Source organism: Musca autumnalis, unplaced genomic scaffold, assembly GCF_047663935.1.
Source record: "Musca autumnalis isolate F117 unplaced genomic scaffold, ASM4766393v1 scaffold_4, whole genome shotgun sequence".
Classification (NCBI taxonomy): Eukaryota; Metazoa; Arthropoda; class Insecta; order Diptera; family Muscidae; genus Musca; species Musca autumnalis.
In genome coordinates this window covers 104582912-104595031 of record NW_027411977.1, presented here as the reverse complement: position 1 = coordinate 104595031, position 12120 = coordinate 104582912, and the positions used below count along the sequence as shown (strand labels likewise).

At 35.5% G+C, this 12120-nt stretch overlaps 1 pseudogene; it reads right to left on the bottom strand.

The window, feature by feature from the left end:
* Positions 1–12120, bottom strand: part of LOC141403036 (uncharacterized) — a 1250555-nt pseudogene that overhangs the window by 379854 nt on the left and 858581 nt on the right.

The window sequence follows — 12120 nt, the reverse complement described above, 5'->3', positions numbered from 1 at the left end:
AAAAATAAGTAGATTCTTGCAGTTTCTGGAACAGACCAAAGTTGTTAGAACTGTCGTCGTGATGTTGTCTTACATTTCCTGCATATCAACCAACTAAAACTTCTAAACAATTGGTATTATATGAAGTCCCAACCATCGAGCAAAAAATAGAATCGTACTGCACACATTGCTATTTTAAAAGTTCCCTTGTCTGTTCTAAATCTGACATAGAATGAAATCAATCAAATCTCGCTTCTTGGAATTTGAAAAAAAAGTCCGAAACGAAAAGGAACAAGAATCTGAAAATAAAGAAGAAACTACTTTTGGAAAGAAACAATTAAAAATAAATTAATTAAGCATAAATGGTATTTTCCATAAAAAGTCTCTCCTCCCCGTTCGTTACATTTTGTTCTTAGAGATCCCTAAAGCAAGCCGGGTTGTAGATCCCTACATATTTCCGTCACTAAACAAAAGAGTATAAATTACCAAAATGTTGTTATAAAATAAAATAACAAAATTATAAAATAAAAGTAATTTACGAAATAAAAATACTTAAAGGAGTGCATTTGGAGTCCATGTTGAAATCTGAACTGGTGATGGGAAGATAATTGAAAAAACCTTTTGTAAGATGAAAGAATATCAGTTGCGGAGGACGGAGGAAGTAATCTTTTGCGTTGCAGCGGTGGTGATTACATTGCAATTTTGGATGTAAACTTTTGAAAAACTAAACTGATAAATTAATTGTAGCTATTTCATGAATTCGTTTGAATTAATAAAGAGTTTTGTTTTTCATGAAAACCATATTTCAATACAGCATTTCGATTTTCCAAACAAGACATGAAAATTTCATGCCAAGGGGTTGGTGAAAATGACATGCCAAAGCATTGGTTAAAATGACATGTCAAAGCATGGGTGAAAATGACGTGTCAAAGCATTGGTGGAAATGACATGTCAACGCATTGGTTAAAATGACATGCTTAGGATCCAGAAAAGAACGTCATCTTTTGGGGTCCACGATCATATAAAATTCATCGATGAAGATGCTAAAAAGATGACATGCTAGATCACTTGCACCCATGATTGAATGTCATCTTTGGCATCGAACATTTTGCTGGGATGTTTTCCGTGGATAAATCCATGCTTGCCGGCATACTGGTCCAAAAGTTAAACGATGGCCCACTGAAATGTCTAGTGGACGCTCCCAAAATAAGATCCACTCCCGTAATGAACTATGTCAGTCCATTCCTTTAAGTACCTCCTACGCTACACTTTTGAACTTTAATCCTAATCCACATTTTTGTCGGCAGGTTCAAATGCCCAAAAAGAACCACAAAATTCTAAAAAGATATGTCCGTAGATGAAAGTTTAAATTCACATAGGCTGAGGGTATATCTATTCTGTCAGCACAGCTGACTGATACTTTCTTACTTGTTTTTCTAAAGTTGATGTAACTTGATATTTTGGACTCTTAGTAGGTAGAAAGGGCAAGTAGTTCCAGGTTTTGAGCCATTCGATGAGTTTGTTTTTTCTTTTGATATATTTTGTGTTTGGTAGTTCTCTGCCATAACTTTATCGATGATAAGAAAATTTTGTTTGCACTTTTTATTTTTTGTTACGCATTATGTACAGTTTTTGGAATTTCTTATTTCTGAAGATTGTAAATCCAAATTCCCAATGGTTTCCAAATTGATATGCTTGATATGAAAATTATAATTTTATTTATAACAAACAATGAAATACATTTTGTTTGTAGAAAAATTCACAACCTACAGATACCGAGAAAAATCCAAAATATTATGAGCCCGTAATAAGTAGAAATAAAATGAATTGGCAATAAGTGTATTGTACATTTCAATTAAAATGGTACTTAAATCACAGCACTCAACATGAATTGCTGTGGATGATTTCGAAGGCACTTAACTTACGTCTAAATGGATGTTTGCTTTTCAACATTCAAACATTCACATTTACAAATTTATCTTTTGATTTAAATTGGTTCGCTCGTTTATGAGTGTATGGAAAACGTAAACATTGAAATATCGCTAATTGTTAATCTAATAAAAAGAATTATTGCACAAAAAATTAAATTTTTATGCCTTTAATATGTTTAACCTTAAGCTCCATGTTTGCATTTGAGTGGGAAGATACGGTAATCATGTGGGTGGCTGCAGTGCAGAAAAAAGGAAACGGTAAAATGTATGTTCCCTTAAGGCAACATATAAGACCACTAATATAAAGAAACAGACATTGCGTAGCAAAATAAAAAAACAGACAACAACAAAATAACTCTGGGTTTGCTCGTTAATCCGAGCAAAAGTGATAGCCACTCAAGGTTAAGTACACCTTCGAAAGCTGAAATATAATGTTGTTACGAAAAAGTAAAACAAAACCTGAACAAGTAAGAACGACGTTAAGTTTGGCCAAACCACAAACTGTATTGAAACAAATAGGAACAATTAATTTCCTTTCGTTTATGAAAGTACTGAGCTCTTCTTGGTTTAAAATTCCACAAACCACATACACCCCACTAATAAAGGAACTGCTTCTTGTTATAACCAGTTAATTGTAACTATGTAGAATATTTATTCAGAAGTTCAATATCAACGACATTTATTTGGATTTATTATAAATATTATCAATATCAATATTATCAATCTATACTATTACGGTTTTAAATTTCCCTAAGTGTCAATAAAACAAACATTTTTAAAAATCATACTTATTAATAAAGACTTACCACAAGGGATCCGTTAGTACATTTTTACCACTGAAACTGTATATGCGTGGTGCTTGTGAAAAGAAACCTCCTTGGCCATTAAATATTCCCTTCCATGAATTGAACAGGACATCACCTCTTGTGTTCACCACCGGCAGTTCACGGTCTGCAACACGTACAATTGAATCTAAGTTTTGAACCCTAAAATGAATAGAACAAAAAAGAATAGACAAAATATATGTAATGCAATAGTTAAAAAAAATTAGGACAAAAGCTCATGAGGAAGAAAAAGAACTGTAATAATACACATATATAAGTATATATGGGAAACAAAGAAAATCATCTAAAACAATAATTGCAATGCTGTAATAACAATAAAATATTCCGCTTTAGAAGAAACACTTTTTATCTCTCACACGCTTATGAAGGAAATTAAAAACATTATTTTATTAAAAAAGAAAACACAGAGACTAAAATAATAGTTTGTTTAAATAAAGTTTGTGGACGAAATAATAAAACGGTATGTATTCTTTGTAATTGCATTAATTTATGTTTTTAGGGAAGTTTTAGAAAATGTGCCTCATCGAAATAATGATTTTAGACCCCAAGTATGTTTGAACGAAATCGGTTTCAGACAATTTGGAGTCGATTAAGTTCGAAGATGGGTTATATCGGTCCACTCCTTCCGGTACCTCCCCCACTAAAGTTCGAAAATGTTCGGAAAATTTGTGCGCTATAACTCTCACAGGGAATAACCGATTTTGTCCATACTTTGCACACTTGGATGAGGTTCCAATATGGACTTAATCGGTCCACACCTTCGGGTACCTCCCACATAAAATTTCGGAAAAGTTCAGTTTAGGACCAGCTCTAGAATCACTCTGATTTTTGTTGTAGCAACTTGTATTCACTGCCCCCCATACGACGGTACAATTTTCATTAGGCAAACATAAAAACCCTGTTACACCATGTGTAGTTGTTGGAGCTCAAGGTAAGTCTCGAACGGATCTGTCGATTCGGTCCAAAATTTGGCTTTCGTAATATTTTGTCCAAGCTTAGTTTAAGTTCGAAGGTGGTTTATATCGGTCCACTCCTTCCGGTACCTCCCACAAAAAAGTTCAAAAATGTTCGAAAAAATTGTGAGCACGATAACTCTTGAAGGAAGTTACATATTTGGTCCATACTTTGCACATCTTAATATATCTACCAGATATAGATCAGATTAGAATATGGACTATATTTGTCCACTCTTTTAGGAAGCTCCCTCACACAATTTCGGAAAAGTTCACTTTAAAACCTGCTCTCGAATCACTTTGATTTTTGTTCGCTGCCTCAATTACCACGGTAAAAGTTTTGTCGGTGGCAAGTCCATACTCCCTATGGCACCATATGTAGTGGTTGAAGAGCACGATAACTCTCGAATTGATTAACCCATGTATGTAAAAAATTTGGCCTTCCTCATATTTTGTCTAAACTTAGTTGCAGTTCGACGATGGGCAATACCGGTCCTCAACTTCTGTGGTATGCCTAGAACGGAGCAACTCATTTGGTCCATACTTTGGATCTTCCAACACAAAAGTTCAACATTTTTCTCTAAGTGCATTTTAGGGTTTGTTCGAAGATCTTTTAGAAATGTATACCGATGCTGTTCGTTGTGGTCCTGATTACAACGATATTACGTTTTCCGTGGACAAGTTCATGCTTCCTCACATACTGGTCCAAAAGTTATACGATGACCCACTGAAATGACTAGTGGGCGAGATATCTATCGAAAAGATGTGACTCCCAAAATAACATCCACTTCCATAATGACCTCCTTCGCAACACTTTTGAATCATTTTTTTCGGCAAATTCAAATGTCCAAAAAGGGCAAGACAATTCTGAAAAGATACTAAATACATTCGATCTATCCGTAGATGTCAGTCTCAATTCACATAGGCTGAGGGTATGTCTCTGTCGGCAAAGCCGACTGATACGTACTTTTTTACTTGTTAATATTCTGAATTATACATATAAAATTCTTCTGTCACGATGTTCGAAATTGAACTCCTCCGAAACGGCTGAACCGAATTTGATGAAATTTTGTATGTTCAGTTTGTAGGTCTGAGAATAGGTTTAAACTATTTTTGCAGGACTAAGTGGAGGGACCGCGGTACTTCTACCACAAATTTTTTAAGAAAACGTGAAATCTAAGATTTTTTGAACGTATTGTTTAAATGTTGTTTGGAATACTATGGTAATTACTGTCTTGACCAGGAATGGTCGTCGAGAAAGTAAAATATCGCGGTGAGCCCAATTTTTCTAAAGTGTATTATTTCTGATAATATAGCTAATGTTGGTAAGTGTGCCTACAAACACGCTAAAAAGCACTACTGTATAAGTGGAATAGCGCGATCAGCCACACGTTTTGGAATACAGTAAAATCCCGATAACTTGAAATGTCACTTGACCGAAATTCCGGAAAATTCGTTTGGGAAATCAGCAAAAGATATTCAAAATGACTAAAATAGCAGCTTACAATGCAAAATCTTAGAGATTATTTCAGATATTGATATGCAATACAATTGTAATTGTGGCATATATCATTATTGGGTGTTTTGGGTGGGTGTATACAGCGGTCGTATCCGATTTGTGAAAACTTTATAATTATATATAACATCTCCAAATGTGGCAAGTGGGACTACATAAACGCCATGAACATTGATTTCAATCCCTGGAATAGCTCGATAAAGATAACGTTTTTCAATGTAACAAAATCTTGATAATTCCAACGGCACTCTGTTAAAAGCAAGAAAAAAGCGCTATGTTCGTTCGGGCCGAAATTTTATACTCTGCTCAGCAAATTGACACATCCGTGGGACAATAAGGGTAAATCCAAAATACCGAAAATCGGGCGGTTCCGTTCTAGGGAGCTATATCAAAACGTGGACCTATACCGAAAATTCTCTGCAGGAATATTTACGGCCCGCGAAGGAAAATTTTTCAATCAAACGGCAGCGGTTTCTATCGTACCGGATTGACACGAAACTACAGTGTTTGGGAAAGCGGTTACCAACCTAGCATTAATGTATGAATGTACGTAGGTATCCATGCTGCTACAACAACAACTATCAAACTTTAGCCATTTCGTTGGATCTATATCAAACCTATACCGACAATTCTCTGCAGAAATATTTACGACCCCAACGGAGAACAACAAACCAAATTAAAGCCACTTTGGTTGGATAATATGGCTAAAACCTTGAAAATGCCGAAAATCAGGAGGCTTTATCAAACATGGGCTGGCATTGACCATATTATGTGATAATGTTTTATACTCCTTGGGAAGACTAAACTCCAAATTTAATGGAGAATACCGAAAATCGGGCGGTACTGTTCTATGGGGACTATATCAAAACGTGGACCGATATGACCCAACCAAGCATCCTTGGAGAAATTCTTCAAATTATTAAGCTGTATCTTAAATATTAGGAGATGTATCTTGATTTCAATAGACAGACGGAAGACCAGACTTACATACTAATAGAACTTAGAATTTTATTCGGATCGAAAATGACATTTATTTCGATTTGTTACATACATTAGATGTGTCTTTATACGTTATAATTAGTAATAATTACTACTAATAAGTGTGTCTGCGTACTCGATAATTTGTAATAATTATTACAAATGTTTCAAATTTTGATAGTTGTATAAAGAAAAGTTGCTGAAAAAATTGTTTCAGCAACATTTAGTAAGTAAAAAGACACACCAATTGTTGCGAATTTGACAGTTGCATAGAGGAAAAGTTGCTAAAAAATGTTTCAGCAACATTTAGTAAGTAAAAAGACACACCTAATATTTCTAAAATATGTGTGGACCATGGCAGAACAACCAGGTAGTGGTATCACACCAGCTGATCGAATATGAAAAGTCAAATCCCTTTATAAAAAAATTATTTTTGTTGTATTCTCCCCAACAACATAAAGAAAGTTTTGACATAACATATTCAAAATTTTAAGATGCCACTACCTGGGTAATTGTGCCATGGTGTGGACTACAGAATATGAAAATTGTAATATCGTTTCAAAATTCAGCATTTGAAATGTTGCCGGACAAGATTTATTCAGAGTTTTGTAAAAGGACAATATACTATACCCAATTATTAAGAAGTTGTCTGCTAATTAAATCTAAAGTCGGTTTGAAATAAGTCCGTCTGAGACTGGACCTGAATATTGTTTAATCCATTACAGCTATAATACACCTCTAACTGGAAATGACTCCATGTATCACGAGTATCAAAGTATCTAATACGTACGACAAGAAGTGACAGGAATAAACTCTGCCTCATTTTTCACCACATGATTGAAATAATACAAATAAAACAATAGTTAAATTAGGTCGGGTCGAAATTTACATAACCTCTAAACAAAAAATGTTAAAAATGCATGAGAATAAATTATTTTAGTGATTTCTCTATGTAGAGGAGACAAGACATGTCAAATGACTCCTATGGAACGACGCCTTTACATTACGGTGACCAATCGTACTATAATGTAGAGTACAGTACACTATTTTAGGTGCCCGTACTCTATTTTTACGAAGTCTTTTATTCTCTATTTTTTTCTTATTTTACGAATAGATGTCAATACATACGTAATCCAATAAATCCCTTCTTGGAAGAAAAATTTGACCAGCTCTTGCTTTGTAAACTCTTAGTACAATAGCTGTCAAAATGTATCTCTCGAATCGCTGCCTTTTGCAGAATTTTGTGTTAACAGACTTCCAGTAAAAATTTGTCAAAATTTTTACAAATTTGTGGGTAACCGACAAATCTAATATTGTATTTGTTTAAGTGGAATCATTGGTGTTTATAGCAAAGCGAGGTCTTGGTGTATATGATAACGATAAGGTGTATTTCGGCAATTTGAACAATACTTGCGAAGAAAGTTATAAATATAAAATAGTTTTTTACTATTTACAACGTACACTACTATGTGGGGAGGTTATTATAAGTTAGTTTTGTAGAAAACGACGTAGACCCATACTTATATACCAAAAATAATGTCTCAACGAGCTGAGTCGATTTGGCTATGTGTGTCCCTCCATCACTCCGTCTGCCTTTCCATCTACACTTTGTAATCATGCTACAGGTCGCAGTTTTGATCGGATCGAATATGAATCAGATTCGAATATGGACTATATTTGTCTACTCCTTCGGGTACTGCCACAAAAAATTTCGTATAAGTTCACTTTTAGATCTGCTCTCGAATCACCTTGATAGTCGTTGAAGCAACTTGCATTCGCTGCCTCAATTACGACGGTAAAAGCTTTTATAGTGGCAAGTTCATACTTCTTGAGAAAACCGCCCGAAGGTTGTAAAAAAACCCTTATGGTACTCGTACCATATGTAATGGCTGGTGAGCATGTTAATTCTCGAACCGATTTGGTCCAAAATTTGACTTTCGTCATATTTTGCCCAAACTTGATTTCAGTTCGAAGATGGGCAATGCCTACCACAACTTCTGGTACTTCCCCCCAATATTTAAAAAATGTCACTAAAATAGTATGGACGATATCTCTTAAACGTAGTAACCAATTTGGTACAAATATTGGATCTCCTAGTATTTTGTCCAAATTTATTTGAACTTCTGAAATGGTCCATATGGCTCCTCTCTTTAGGATACCTCCCCCACAAAAGTTCAACATTTGTGTTTAAGTGCAGTTTAGGTTCTGTTCGAAGATCCTTTGGAAATGTATACCGATGCTGTTCGTTGTGATCCAGTTTAAAGCGATATTATGTATAGCGTGGACAAGTCCATGCTTCCTGGTATACTGGTCGAAAAATTAAACAATGACCCACTGAAGTGACTACACGCAAAAAAAAAACCGGCCTCTCTAACATTTGTCCCAAACATATTTTGCAGCAAACATATATATGTTTGCAACAGTCCCAAACATAATATATGTTTGGGTCTGCAAACAAATATATGTTTGGGTGTAAACATATATATGTTTGGGTGCAACTATATTTATGTTTGGGTGCAAACAAAGATATGTTTGGGTGGAGACAATTTTATGTTTGGGTGCAAACATTTTATATGTTTGGGTGCAAACAAATACAAACCCAAAAGGCACAAAAAAAAAACAAACACATGCACCAGTGGGCGCTTACCGAGAGCAAGGGAGCGTAAAATTAAATGTAAAACACTTTAATAAAAGAAAAACTGATTGAAATAATTTGTAAATAGTCACACTTTTAAAAAGGAAAAATATATAGAAACGTAGTTGAACGGTTCTCCTTAGTTGTGAAATAAAACAAATTGTCCTCATAGTTGAAATCATCAGCGGGGAATCGGAATCTAGAATCAAATGATTATGTAATGTATTAAATAAATATGGATATGCCATATTTCAAATATACATAAGTATGTATGTAATTACCAATATTAAATGCGATTTCTTCCTTGTCCAATGAAATAATTCCATTCAACTTTCCGATTCAATTATAAAATGTATTGGGAATTTAATTTACTAAAAAGCACAATTTCTTAAAGAAAACAAAAAACACTGATTTATTCAATCACTTTACCGTCTTGACTCTACAAAGGCAACTAAAACACTGAAGAAAGAAAAAAAATATAATTCATATAATTTCTTCTTCGCCTGCTAAAATGGTTAACAACAACAAAACAAGAAACACACGTGTTTGACGCATACATGCCACCAAAGCCCCCTTCTTCGCTTCTACGTCTTCTATTATACAATGCACACAACTCTTTATTATAAAACAGCATACCACATCCGCGAGAGCACTGTTATTACTCTCGTTGACAAACATCCTCTCTCCACCCATGAAAAAAATGTTCTAACATAAACAAGTAAAAAGTCGTTAAGTTCGGCCGGGCCGAACTTTTTATACCCTCCACCATAAAATAGTCTTAATTAAAATGGAATAATTAGGGTCCTTTTACAATTTTAGGTGGGACAACTTTCGATAATGGTTAGACTTCTACTGCCTCCCGCTATTGCTTAAATTACACTGTGAACACAAATGTTGGGACAGCGATAATTCCTTTTGGAGATGAAAGCCCTTGGTGTGTGTATATTAAAAACCCCGAAGGACAGATGCGCCGTGATTCGAACTTCCGCGTTATGGCGTGATGAAGTTTTTGCAAGAGACCCTGTAAGCTATCATGAATTAGCATTATATCTTTGTTTGTTGTTTTTGTCGAGCACTTAAGCAACAGTAAACAAAGATATAACGCTAATTCCTGATAGCCCACAGGGTCTCTAAAAAAATTTCATCACGCCATAAGGCGGAAGTTCGACTCACGGCGGATCTGTCCTTCGGGGTTCATAATATACTCACCAAGGCCTTTCTTCCCCAAGAGGAATTTTCCGTGCCCCAGGCTTTCACCTCCATTTTGTTGCACAGTGTTATCTGATCTAATCTAAAAAAATGTGTTCAGCTAGGTGAAAGGTACCACCTACGGGGCTATGTCAAAGAGTCAACCTATCATTAAATTTTTTGGCGGAAAAGTTTTATAGCTGCAGGGAACATCAAGAGTCAAATTGAAGGTAGTTTTATCAAAACAATGTAGACCCTCAAAAATGGACCCATGTTGACGAATTTTAGTGAAGAAATTTCGTGACCACTGAAAATTCCCGAAAAACGGGAGGTACAGTTATATGGGGGATATACCAAAACATGGACCTATATTGACGATTATTTTTGAATAGACAAAATTGTAGCTAAAATTCTCAAAATACCGATCATTACAGCTAGTTCGGTTAAAAATTGCAGCTAAAATTCTCAAAATACCGAAAATCGGGAGATACCGTTATATGGGGGCTATACCAAAACATGGACCTATGTTGACGATGTTTGGTGGAGATGTTTCATGACCACTGAGAACCTCAAATGTCAAATTTCAGATATTTCGGTTACAAATTGTGGCTAAAATTCTCAAAATACCGAAAATCGGGAGGTACCGTTATATGGGAGCTATACCAAAACATGGACCTATGTTGACGATGCTTGGTGGAGATATTTCATGACTACTGAGAACCTCAAATGGCAAATCACAGCTAGTTCGGTTAAAAATTTTAGCTAAAATTCTCAAAATACCGAAAATCGGGAGGTACCGTTATATGGGGGCTATACCAAAACATGGACCTATGTTGACGATGTTTGGTGGAGATGTTTCATGACCACTGAGAACCTCAAATGTCAAATTGCAGATATTTCGGTTACAAATTGTGGCTACAATTCTCAAAATACCGAAAATCGGGAGGTACCGTTATATGGGGGCTATACCAAAACATGGACCTATGTTGACGATGCTTGGTGGAGATATTTCATGACCACTGAGAACCTCAAGTGGCAAATTACAGCTAGTTCGGTTAAACATTTTAGCTAAAATTCTCAAAATACCGAAAATCGGGAGGTACCGTTATATGGGGGCTATACCAAAACATGGACCTATGTTGACGATGTTTGGTGGAGATGTTTCATGACCACTGAGAACCTCAAATGTCAAATTGCAGATATTTCGGTTACAAATTTTGGCTAAAATTCTCAAAATACCGAAAATCGGGAGGTACCGTTATATGGGGGCTATACCAAAACATGGACCTATGCCCATATCCTTTGGGATATAAGTTTGTTGATTACTAGGAACCCTAAGTGCCAAATTTTAGCTAATTCGGTCTGCAAATGTGGCGAAGAACGTCAAAATACATCAAATCCGGAGGTACCGTTATATGGGGGCTATACCAAAAAGTGGACCGATATAGCCCATCTTCGAACTTGACCTGCCTATGGAACAAAGACCCTCGGGTGCAAAATTTCAGCACTCTATCTCAATTATTGCGGACGCTAGAGTGATTACAACAGACGGACAGACGGACAGACAGACGGACAGACGTACATATATACATACTTTATAGGGTCGCAAATGATTAGTTCGATGTGTTACAAACAGAATGACAAACTTAATATACCCTCCATACTATGGTGGAGGGTATAAAAATAGGTTTTACCCAAACATATCAAATTGAGATATGTTACAAAATGTTGCAAACATATATTTGTTTGGACCCAAACATATTATGTTTGGATCCAAACATATATTTGTTTGTAACCGGTCCCAAACATATATTTGTTTGCAACCGGTCCCAAACATATTTCTAACATAAATTTTTCTGCGTGTAGTGGGTGCGATATCTATCGAAAATATAGGACTCCCAAAATAAGATCAAATTTCATAATGGACCGACCAAGTCGGTCCATTCTTTAAGCACCTCCTCCGCAACACTTTTGAACTTTATTCCTAATCCACATTTTTGTTGGCAAGCTCAAATGTCCAAAAAGGGCCACAGAATTCTAAAAAGACCCTAAATACATTCGATCTGTCCGTAGACGTAAGTTTCAATTCACATAG